Source organism: Dipodomys merriami, unplaced genomic scaffold (assembly GCF_024711535.1).
Source record: "Dipodomys merriami isolate MVZ:Mamm:240054 unplaced genomic scaffold, mDipMer1.0.p SCAF_2, whole genome shotgun sequence".
Lineage (NCBI taxonomy): Eukaryota > Metazoa > Chordata > Mammalia > Rodentia > Heteromyidae > Dipodomys > Dipodomys merriami.
Window position 1 is genome coordinate 29,273,969 of NW_027203381.1, and position 12,830 is coordinate 29,286,798.

At 40.3% G+C, this 12,830-nt stretch overlaps 1 protein-coding gene across 1 annotated transcript in view; it reads left to right on the forward strand.

The window, feature by feature from the left end:
• Rprd1a (regulation of nuclear pre-mRNA domain containing 1A) overlaps positions 1–12,830 on the forward strand; it is a 56,342-nt gene that overhangs the window by 39,286 nt on the left and 4,226 nt on the right. The window lies entirely within an intron of this gene.

The window sequence follows — 12,830 nt, forward strand, 5'->3', positions numbered from 1 at the left end:
TCCCTATATATGCCTATGGTAAAGTTTAACTTACAAGTTAGGCTCTGACAGAGATTAACAAAAATAAACTATATTGAAATGCTATATGAGTGATTTCTCAGTTATTGTATTTTGGTTATGGGGCCTGAACTCCGGGCCTGGGTGCTGTCCCTGAGCTCTTCAGCTCAAGGTGAGTGCTCTACCACTTGAGCCACAGTGCCATTTCTGGTTTTATGGTGGTTTATTGGAGATAAGAGTCTCTCGGACTTTCCTGCCCAGGCTGACTTTGAACTGCAATCCTCAGCTCTCAGCCTCGTGACTAGCTAGGATTACAGGCATGAGCTACCAACACCTGGCTTTCAATTATTTTTATTTTTATTTTTGTGGTTCTGGGGATTGAACCCAGGGCTTTGTGTATGCTAGGCAAGTCCTGGACCACTTGTTCCACACCTCCAGCCCTTCAAAATATCGTCATTGCCATTTGCACAATTAGAATATTTTTGGACCATGTTGAAACTATAACCCTAGGTAAGAGAGGCTTACTGTCCTTAAAAAGATTTAGATGGTCTGTGTTCAAGGCACAGTATCTAGAAGATTGGCTGATCATTTTGAACATGGGGAGAAAATGGGAGTTTCTAAGTTGTAAATTATGCTGTTCTTTTGTCCCTTCAATAAGAAGAAGCATTGACAATTTCCAACTCCTTAGCATGAATAGCTAGTGGGCAGCACTCAGCAGTTACCTGTTGGATGTGGGAAAGGTAACTTGCCACATAGTGGAAAACCTGGAGCCAGAAATGAGATCTGAATCCTTTCACATAGTTGCAGTATGTGAGAATAGAGTGCACATTGCATTTCCCTTTGCTTGCTCACTTATTCATGGAATGCCTCTCCTGTCAAGAGAGGCATTATGGTGGTAAAAGAATTTATGTAGATAAGCAGTTATATAGATAAGCATGTTATGTAGATAATGCAGTTACTCTACCTGCAGAGGCAAAGGAAAGGCTTGACAGTTAACTGCTACAGTCTGTGTTACTCTAGCAGCTGAGAGTTTGTAGGAATGAAGTGGTATTAGAAAGTGAGTTGGGCTACATTGTGGCACTTGAATTTCACTAAGCAGGTGGTTATAGCAGAGGAATCGCAACATTGGCGGTGTTTGTTTGGAAACCTGTTTGTGGTTGTTAAGTGGATTAGCATGTAGAGTGATTTGCAGCAGTGAGGCCTAGAAAATGTTTATGTGGCAATAAGGTAGTAGTAAAGTTGTTTTTTTTTAAATTGAAAAGTATGTACTCAGTTTTAGACTCCATTGATGACACAAGTACCACCTACAATTTGATCAGTTTTTGTGTGTATGCCAGAAATGAGAAGTCAGGGCCTTGGTGGTGTCCCTTAGCTTTCCACACCTGAACACATGGACATTTCCCTTGTCCCCAGTTAGTATACATAAAACAATATCTTTAATATCAAATAATGAAAATATATCATCTTTTCAGTTCAGCAAAGGCATAATTTGAGAACTCTAGGCAAGTATTCAGGGAAATTGTACAAGTAACAGTATTACAGCCATAATAGAGATGAAATGAGAATAGCTTAAACTGTAAGAAAGAGTTGTGCTAATTGAGTTCCAACATAGATGCATACAAATTCTCTTTTCTTTCCAGCCAGTGATACTTTTGTGGCTAGAAATTTTGTCACAATTACCAGCATCTACATTACTCTATAGACCCTGCTGTACAAAACCAAAATGCTTAGTATAGTATCATCATAGCTTACTTTTGACATGTTTGCTAATTTGTGAACAGAAAACTCAGAAGAGGAAAGAATAAAGAAGAAGAGGAAAGAATAAAGAAATCAGAAAATAGTGTGGTAGTATATTTATGTAATTCTACCACTCAGCAGATAGAAAGAAGTAAGATCATGGACCACACAGGGAGACTCTGTCTCAAAATATTTGGAATGAACAAACAGTACAACTTCCTTATTGTGTGCTAGAATTTAGTATTCTGTCCCCATCTAGCTGCTGGGATCATATATGACAGGTGGCCCTTTTGCCTTAGCTCCCTTGTTAGACTGCTTTAGAGGTAACACCAGTTATATGTAGCTGTTAGCATGTTAGCTGTTAGTATGTAGGTAGTACAGAGTTAAGCACTACTTCATTAGTCATTTAAACTGGCAGCATGGTCTTGCTTGTTACTGTTTATGTGTCCACTGGTCCTAGTTCTGCCTCATCAGTAAACTAACTAGCATCCATGGACAGATGTTCACAGACATATACATATATTTTTTTTTATTTTTTTATTGTCAGTCATGGGGCTTGAATTCAGAGCCTGGATGCTGTTCTTGAGCTCTTTTGCTCAAGGCTAGCGTTACCACTTTGAACCACAACACCACTCTCTGTTTTCTGGTGGGTAATGGTAGAGAATAGTCTCACAGACTTTTCTGCCCAGGCTGTCTTTGAACCATGACCCTCAGATCTCAGCCTCCTGAGTAGCTAGGACTATAGGTGTGCGCCACTAACACCCGGCTTCACATAAATGTTTTCTGACCCCTGCCAATTTTCTCAACTGTTGTCTAAAGTGTTTTGTTTGCATTTCCTTTGCCACCCAGGCCCCTCCCTCTGGGTAAACTGGCAAGTTAATTTATTTTGCTGAGGTTGAATAGGGAAACCAGCATGGTTAAACCTGCATCCAGTGCACTCAATCTTGCTATGTTCACAATGGGTTCACGGTCTAGCATCTACACCTAAATCAAACTTCATTCCTGACAAGATTAACATACCCTCGTCATACAGTAATATGTTTACTTTATGGTTTAGTGTCTGATATGTCATATTTGGGATTCAGTAGTAATGATAAGACAAGCAAAAAACGAGTTTAAAAGTCAAATATCAGAACTAGTCATGTATGACACAAGTTTTGAAATTGGCAGACTGGGAATTTATGTCAATAGAGTGCTTACTAATGGGAAAGGTAAAACACTAGAGAAAGCAGAAATAATGTTCTACACTGTCTATCAGATTCTGGCTTGCATGCGCGTGCGAACACACAGACACACAGAGAGCCAAGGGAAATAGACTTGTTTGCAGGTTAAACTTTCCTGGAATATTGAGCACCTTTCCCACCATTTATCTTGCCTTCATTGCCCTTCTCTCTGCTCTGCAGTTGCTACTGTACTCTGATTAAACAGTTCTTCTCAAGGCCCACATACTATTTAAGAGAAATTGAGAACTATCCCCACTACCAGGAAATCCAGAAATGCCTTAATAACAGACTTGGTGGTACAATGACAGTTTGTGGCCTCACTAGAGCTTTGAGGTTTAGGACATGATGTGACCCAATAGTTGTTAGAATAGCTTTCAGTTGGACAACGTACTTCAGAATATCTGTTCCTAATATAATTTCAGGACATGAGAAAGGATAGCTTAATGGTAAAGCATGAGGACTGAAGCCAATCTCTAGGGTTGAGGTCCCCCTTTCCTCTCTTAACTTTGGATGAAAGTTCTTAGTGGGTAATCACACTTTTCCACCATCTATAATAGATGGCTAGTACTAGTCTACCTGTGAGGATTAAAGGGAATGCTTAGAACAATTGTTGGCATTCAGAAAGGACATGGAAAATGTGGCAGCTACTTGGTTTGAGTTAGTGTGCTAGATAATCTCCAAATATGTATACTCTCATTAAAATGCAGCATTATTGATATTTTAAAACCCAAGTCAGTAGCCAGTTAGGCAGATAGCTTCCTTGCAGATAGCATGGTAAAGCATTGTGTCTTTTCGATTTATTAATCCAGAAGGCTACTGAAAGTTTTTAGTAACAGAGCTACTAAAGAATGTGCACTCTGACATTGTTAGATAACATCCATTTACACCAAACTGATTTCCCCTAAAAGATAATATTTTCCTATATTTAGTTGAAAAATGGCAACAGTATCTGAGAGTTTGCGGTAACAGGAAGAGACTGAGAAAAAGATGTGATGTTACCTTATTTCTTAATAAATGATAAGTTCCAGTATTAGATACTAAGCTAAGTTTGAGGAATGTTTTTTGCAGGGATAGGGGAGGGGATGGCAGGCAATGTTGAGTTTGAACCCAGGGGTTCTTTCTATCTGGGCAGATATTCTACCATTTGATCCACACCTCCAGCCTTTGTTTTGATAAAGGTCTTGTGCTTTATTTAGGTAGGGTCTTGTGCTTTTGCATAGGGCCAGCCTCAGATTGACACTCTTCCATGATTGGGATGACAGGCCACACCACCAGGCCCAGCTTAATGGTTGAGATGGCATCTTGCTAGCTTTTGATCTTGGCTGTTCTTCCAAATCCATAACTTCTGAGTACCAAGCTTACAGGCATGGATCACCACAATTAGCTAAGCATTTGTTTTCTTTTAAGATGAATAAAACATGCTTATGAGGTCTTTGCATTCCCTCCCCTAGCTTGAGCTGATAACAGACCTAACTAATTGCCAGTTTTAGAAATGCCTTGCTGTCATCCACATGGGAATCTATGACCAGTTCTAAGCATCATGCCTACTGTATTAAGACATGACATTTCTTTGCCTTGTTTAGGAGAGAGAGAGAGAGAGAGGGAGAGAGAGAGAGGGAGAGAGAGAGGGAGAGAGAGAGAGAGAGAGAGAGAGAGAGAGAGAGAGAGAGAGGGAGAGTGTGTGTGTGTCTTGATCAATACTTCAGTTAACTTTTCCTGTCTTAACCTAGCAAAGAGTCCCTAAGGGCAAAGCAAAATGAAATAAAAACTGAAGTATGATGGTTTTTAAAATGGAAGTAAAAGGGGCTGGGAAGTTGGCTCAGTGGTAGAGTGCTTGCCTCGTATGCACCAGGCCCTGGGTTCGATTACTCGAGCATTGCATAAGCAGAAAAAACCGGAAGTGGCACTGTGGCTCAGGTGGTAGGGTGCTAGCCTTGAGCTGACGTACTGAGAGACAGCGCCCAGGCCCTCAAGACCAACCTCCCCACCCCCCCAACCCCCAAAAATACAAACTTTATGGCAACTTGGGTTTTGAACTCAGCATTGTGCTTGCCAGGCAGGTGCTCTATCACGGACCATGCCTCCACCCTTTTATTAGTGCTAGTTACATTTGAAATAGGATCTCACTTTCTGCTCAGACATGCACATAGATTACAGCTCTTTTATCTTTCACTTCTTGCTGTAGTTGGGATGACAGGCTTATGCCACCATGCCCAACTTTCTGTTGAAACAGTCTGGAGGAATTTTTTATGCCCCAGCCAGCCTGAAACTGGTCTCCCATATGGCTAGGACAACAGGCTCATACCACTGCCCCTAACTAGTGGTTGAGAAGGGGTCTCAAACTTTTCTTCCCCAGTCTTTCCTCAAACTGCAATCCTCACTTCAGTCTCCCAAATAGGAGACTGAAATGGCTCGCACCATATAGGTGTGAGCCATTGGTGCCCAGCAAGACTTAATAGTTATATTGAAGGCAGTAGCTTCAGCAATAGGGCAAAGAATAGGATGAAATACACCCCAAACAACAAAACCATGAAGTTCAGGAATCAGGATCATGAAGGTTACCACCAGCTAAAAGATTGATGTGTTTTCAACATTTTGTCTCCATTTTGATTTTGAATATGATTGACTACAATATTGATTTGTTTTTTTCTTTAAGAACCCACTTATTTTAATTCTCAAATATATGACTAACATGAAAAGTGAGAAGGATGCCAAGAGATAAACAGAAGCCATTAGATTTTTAGACTAAAGTTACATATGTTGAGATTTACAGGGGAAAATATAATTGGATGTTTGCATAGATGTGACTTCAGGAATTGATGTAAATATGTACACTGGAAATGTGCCATAATATGCCATTATCTTTTTTTTTTTTCTGTTGGTCATGGCTTGAACTCTGGACCTTGGAGTTGTCCTTCAGCTCTTCAGCTCAAGGCAAGCGCTCTCTTGAGCCATAGCACTACTTCTGGTTTTTGTGTGGTTTATTGGAGATAAGAGTCTCATGGGGACTTTCCTGCCTGGGGCTTTGAACCATGATCCTCAGCCACTGACACCTGGCCATTATCTTCATTTTTAAGAAATGTTGTGTCTGGGTACCTGTGGCTCATACCTTTAACTCTAGCTACTCAGGAGGCTGAAACCAAAGGATCAAGGTTCAAAGCCAATCTGGGCAGAATGGTCCTGAAACTCATCTCCAGTGGACCAGCCTATAGCTGGTTTGGAAGTGTGGCTCAGATGGTAGGGAGCTGGCTGTGAGCAAGCAAGCTGAGGGAGTGTGAAGGCCCTGAATTCAAGTCCCAGAACTGCTTAAGAAAATGTCCAGAGGAAAGTCTTAAATGTTTACTCTAGGGTGTCACTGTCTACTTGTTGGAAACTTATAGTACAACCTTTTATTCTGAGTGTTACTCAGCTAATAATTGTTATACTTGAGAAGTACTCTAGAAATGGATTTCACAAGTGAAGATATTGGGAGTGACCTAGATAAGTGTGGCTTTCATAACATTCTGAAATCCATGGGTTCAGTTCCAAAGGAACATCATACAAGTAGCTCATGTGAATCAGGGTTCAGCTTCCTGGTTTGGTGCAGTTCTGACAGCTATAGTAACAGTAGTAAGTGGATGGGAAGTCCGTGTAGTTTCAGTCCAGTTGGCATGATTTCAGAATTGGCCACACCCTTTAAATGGCTACCTAAAGATACCGATGTGGATGTACTTGAAATTCTCCACATTCTTTGTGTGGTTTTGTGTTTTGAGATATGGTCACACTACATAGCCTCACACTGGACTTTAGTCCTGCCAGTGCCTCCTGATTGCTGGGATTTTAAGAATGCACCACAACTACCAGCTTTCCATATTTTTTTTTGTTTTGTTTTTTAAGTAACCATTGTTCTAAAGAAAAGCAGAGCAGAGCTGAATTAGAATATACAAGAGAAGGTAGTCATAAAAACATGTAATCTTGGAAACAAACTTTATTTAAAGCAGTAACTTTTAGAACAGTTAAAGGAGGCACCTGAGACTTGGGGCTTAGTGGCTTTTGCCCACATCATAGAGGCAGTGTTGAGTCCAGAGGTACTGATGTCATGGAGTATTTATCGGCTGAGGATCCTGTTCATCTTTAGTGCTCTTTTGGGTACTGCGAGAAATACAAGTACATAAGCAAAATTTCCCCTAATTATGGATATAAAACCAGAAAACAATCATTAATATTTAAGTTCAGAAGTAATTGAAGTGAAAAAAAAAAAAAAACCACCTTGGAGTAGAAGCCCATTTTTAGAGGTTATCTTGAAGCTAGAGTAGGAAAAGTTTCTATGGCAGTGTCAGTATATGTGTTACAAAATCTAAATTCTGAACATTTATTTTTATGTTTTAAATTTTATTGTAAAGATGCTGTACAGAGGGGTTACAGTTACATGAGTAAGGTTGAACATTTTATATATAGTAAAGTTTGCCTAATAGTTACCAGACTCCAAGCTGGTCTTAACTCACTTGTAGTGCTCACGAGACAGATCGCACTTCCTTTCACCTGTGTGAATTAAGCTCCTGCCTCTGAGAGGATAACAGAAGACAGAAGCAGAGAGTTTCAGCTGCAGACCTGAAGTAAGGATAAAAGGATTTGAGGAGGGGCTTCTAGACAAAGTGAAAACTTACCTAGGCCATTATAGGGGTAAAATTGTGCAGAGTAGAAGGGCTTGGATTTAACCAGTGAAACTGAGCCTTGTATAAAGTTGGAACTGGGAAAAACAGACTATAAAGAGTGTTCGAAGAGATGGGTAAATCAGTAAACTAAGGGCAGAGAGACAGTGACTTGTCCATGAAGAATGAGGCTGGCGATGACTCTTGTGCCACAGTGCTACCTGAAAAGACTTTTAGACTTAGTAGTCATGTTCATTTTACTCTGTTAAGTCAAAAGCCAGGGCACAACAATAAACCTGTCATTGCACTGTTATTTCTCAGGATGAAGATTTGTTAAGTACGTTGAAGCTGGGTGCTGGTAGCTCTGTCTTTCTAGCTATGCTAGGATCTGAAGAAATACAACTCACACAGGAAAGTGTGAGATTCTTATCTCCATCCAGTTGAACAGCAAAAAACTGGAAGTAGAGCTGTGGCTCAAGTGGTAGGGTGCCAGCCTCCAGTGAAAAAGCTAAGGGAAAACACCAAAGCTTCTGAACTCAAGGTCCAGTACTGGTACATACACACAAAGTTAACTCAATAATAGTTTATCTATTGGCTAGTACAGACATTATAAAGAATAACACACAACCAAAGTTCAGAAAATATTGATTTAAAAGTTGGGAGAGGTGATATGCAGAGGCCTTGTGGAACAGCCTGCATCTTGAGTTCCATGTTGGCTATACGATAGATCTGCACACATCTGCTCATTGAAGTACATGCTCCATTGTTGTGGACTTCCATGTTGTACTTCATTTTTAAGATCTTCAATAGCTACTGGCTAAACAAAGATGGATAAGATGGACAAGAGAGCAGAGGATAATGGTACAGAGCTGATTTTCTTTGGTCACCTTATTTGTAGTAGAAAAAATACTGGTCAATTTTTTATTTTGCTGACATTTTTTTCTGCCCTGGCCCACATAACTTTGCATAGTATTGAGATGAAACCCAGGGCCAAGCACATGATTAGGCAAGTGATCTGTCACTGAGCTACCTCTTTACCATCTGCAAAACAAAACATTTTAAGTATGTAGCTAGTTTAGTATGTCAAAGAATTCTGTATTCCCTCTCTCTGTCTCTAGCTTTCTGTCTCTGTCTCTCTGTCTGTCTCTCTCTTTCTGTCTCCATTCTCTCCAGACCTAGGGCTGGGGCTTGAACTCAGGGCCTAGGAACTGTCCCTGAGCTGCTTTTGCTCAAAGCTAGCACTCTACTACTTGAGCCACAGAGCCACTTCCGACATTTTCTGTGTATGTGGTACTGAGGAATCGAACCCAGGGCTTCATGCATGCTAGACAAGCACTTACACTGAGCCACATTCACAGTCCTCTATTCTCTTATGAATGCTACCTTTCTGAAGACATGTATAACCTGTTTTTCCCCCCCTCTCTCCCTTTTGTCTAGTTAAATCCTCCATTTTTTTCTGATGTTTCATGTAGTTACTAACCTTGTAGTTACTGTTTTTTATTTGTGATATAAGGTTTCATCGTTGTATTTCATATATTTATTTGGTGTTTCATGAAGTCATCAACTGTGTGACAATATGAGTAGGATATCAAAGAGCATTGTTAGTGGCCACAGAGTAGAGACAAAGTAGATAGGGAAGAAGTCATTGGGGGAGGTTGCCCAGTGGAGGCAGATGCAAGCTCGTACTTGGGGATCAAAACTGTATGAGGACCTGGGACAAGGGAGAAATATTTGAGTAAAATACTCCAATGTATTATATTTGTGTTCAGATTAGACTTCATATCATGAAATTCTATTATTTCTGTAACTTTAATACATTTGTTGTGAATGGCCATTTATTTGGAATGTTAAGTAATAGATTGTTTTGTAATTTTTTTTTGGGGGGGGGAGGGTTCCGGTCGTGGGGCCTGAACTCTGGGCCTGGGTGCTGTCCCTCAGCTCTTCAGCTCAAGGCTAGTGCTCACCACTTGAGCCACAGCATCACTTCTGGCTTTTTTTTCTGCTTATGTGGTGCTGAGGAATTGAACCCAGGGCCTCATGCATGCGGGGCAAGCACTCTACCACTGAGCCACCTTCCCAGCCCTGTTTTGTAATGTTTTTAATCAAACTTAATTACTCTGGGTAATTTAAGAACAATGCTCTTCTGCAAAGCTCTGAAATTGCTGTTGGTTGTATTATTTTAACTGTTTTCTCCCTCTGTCTCTCCCTATTTCTTTCTTTTTCTTCTTCCAGTGCTGGAGGTCAAACGTAGGCCTTTGCAGCAAGAGTTCTATCACCAGCCTGTATTAATATTTTATCATTTGACCAGGAATAAGATCTATCAGTTTATTGTTCACTGTTTTTTAAAGTAGTATCAAAATGAATTGTTACATGATGTCTGGCATTAATCTTGGACAATTTAGTTTTTAAAGCTTCATTTTTCTCATGTATAAAATAATTATTCCTTATGTTTCAGGGCTTTTGTGAAGAATAAAAACTATGCAAAGCAAGTTTAATATACGGGAAAATGTTTAAGTTGTCTATTAGACACATGTTTTACAAGTAGCTATTTTAGCCAGGTGGAAGTGGCTCACACTTGTAATCCTGACTACTAAGGAGGCTAGGATTGAGGATTGTGGTTTGAATCCAGCCCAGGCAGAAAAGTCCATTAGACTCTATCTCCAAAAGCAAAGAGGAGGTCTGATTCGAGTGTTACAGTGCAGTCACATTGGGGTTAGGGCTTCAATATTTACATTCAATCTGTAACAGAAACCTTTACTTTGTGTTCTTCATTATGGATTCTGTTTACTTTGAGAATATATTGGTTTTTAGTTGGAAGGATTTTTTTAGAATTTCCTCTAAGGTGGGTCTGTTAGCAACAAATTCAGTTTTATCTGCAGAAATTGTTTTAGAAATATGTCTGCTGACTTAGGATATGGGGTTGGAATTCTTTCTTTTTGAGCACTTTGAATGTATGTACTGTTGCCTTTCGCTTATTCCGGTCCCTTTGTAAGGAAGTAATAGGCTGTCTGTCTTTCTCCTTTCAGTATTTTGACTTTGCACTTTCACTGTGATGGCGTATGGATTTCTTCCAATTCATCCCACTTGGAGATATGGCATGGAGGTACACTCCTGTAATGCTAGCATTATGGAAGTTGTAGTAGGAGGATCATCCATGCCTAGACAAAAAATAAGACCCTATCTAAGAAATAATGCAAAACAAAAGAGCTGGAATCATAGTTATAGTGGCAGGACACTTGCCTAGTAATCACATGGCCCTCAGTTCAAATATCCATACTGGCCCCCCCCAATGAAGAATTAAGGTACATCTTTGAAATGTCTTTATTGGAATGCAACAGTCACATAACAGGATTTCATATTTCATTGTGACAAAGCCTTTGAACAGGCTCACCACTTACACTCCCTTAACTCCTTTTTCCTTCTCTGCTTTTTAAAAGTCTTATGATGGCTTTTTTTTTCTTCACAAGTACATGTAGTGTACTCAATCCTCTTCACTTCTATTACCTCCCCCACCCCAAGTTTCCCTTTCACACAGCCATCATCATCATCATCATCATCATCATGTAGTACTGTGAGCTAAACTCAGGGTCTTGTGCTTTCTAGACAGTCTCCGTTTGACATTTATGTGATTTGTTATCAGAAGCAGTAGATTCTGTTGAGAAGAATGAATGCTGAATGTGAAATATTCTGGTGCTTATTTCCTATTTGCCATTCTGAACTGCCATGCTGCACACTTGTGATAGTGTGAAAGGGGGAAAAAAATCATCCCTTGACCTTGTACGATCTTATTAAACTATATATTACTGCACCTTACTTTCAAGATGATTGAAAATGCTGGATATGTGGTCATAACAAGTTGATACCTCTGTTACATTCTCAGGGCTATCCTTTATTTTCCAGCTTTCCACCTGGCTTGCTTTGTCTCCCAGGGTTTCTTGTGCTTCAGTCGTATTCTTCCATTTCTTTAGAGAAGTTGGGTTCTCTGCCAGGTATAATTATAATTTAAAAGAAGAGGATTAAAAACACAAGAAAAGCTGGGGGTAGTGGATCCCTGTAATCCCAGCTCAATGGGAAGTGGAAATGTGAGGGTTGTAGTTGGACAACAGTGTGGGCAAAAGTTAACCACACCCTTTTTCAAAACCCAGCAGGGCATGGTGATGTGTATCCGTAGACCCAGCCACATGGGAGGCTGAGGTGGAAGAATTTCAGTTTATGGCTATCCCTAGGAAAAAGCACAAGGGCCTATCTAAAAAATAAAGCAGAAATGGGTGTGGGCTCTGCTTTAAGTGTTAAAGTGCTTCCCTAGCAAGTGCAAGATCCTGAGTTTAAATCCCAGAATTGCCCGCAAAATTGTGGAGAGAACTCACTAGTTGATTTCACTTTAGCATTAACACTGTAACGAAGGGGCACAGGAGTCTCACTGTATACTAGTATAACCTTGGGAGCCTTTACATATGCTTTGGACCCTTTTTGGGATAGTGTTATTTGTTAGAGTAGTTTTCTTCAAATATTTCTTAGGTAGTTTGATGTACAGCCAGATTTTTGAGATAAACTAATGAGGAAAGGCAGTTTGTGGGCAAGCTGACAAAGTGTAAAGCTGTTAGACTGCACTGTCCTGTCTGTGGGACAGATCAGTTTTTTGCCAGAGAGGTCCTTAGGAATACCCATTTTTCTGGACTCCCCCTTTAGGTCTCATCTCCATTGATTAAGAAAGAATATTCTCTACTGTCCTTGTAGAAGATTTAACCAAGTGTCTTAGAACTTCACTTAGGAGACATATCCAGTATAGAGAATGGGTTATTCCCTGTAAGCCAAAGATTATCTTGATAGATTTTCATTGGCTGATTTCTTGGGCTTGTTTGCAAGGCTTTCCTAACTTGTACCTGTACTTGTGCCCAGTCAGGTGAGCCATGGATCCCTTCTTTTTAGTTGTACAAAATAAAATGCATACCATTACAAAGGAAATGAGTTGTATTGAATTCTAGCTGTCAAAAAATTTTTTGGTCAGTGGTGGGGCTTGAACTCTGGGGCTGGGCGCTAACCCTCAGCTCTTCAGCTCAAGACAAGTGCTCTATCGCTTGAGCCACAGCGCCACTTCTGGTTTTCTAGTGGTTTATTGGAGACAAGAGTCTCGTGGACTTTCATTGCCTGGGCTGGCTTTGAACCGTGATCCTCAGATCTCAGCCTCCTGAGTAGCTAGGATTACAAGCTTGAGCCACGGGTGCCCGGCTACAGCTGTCAA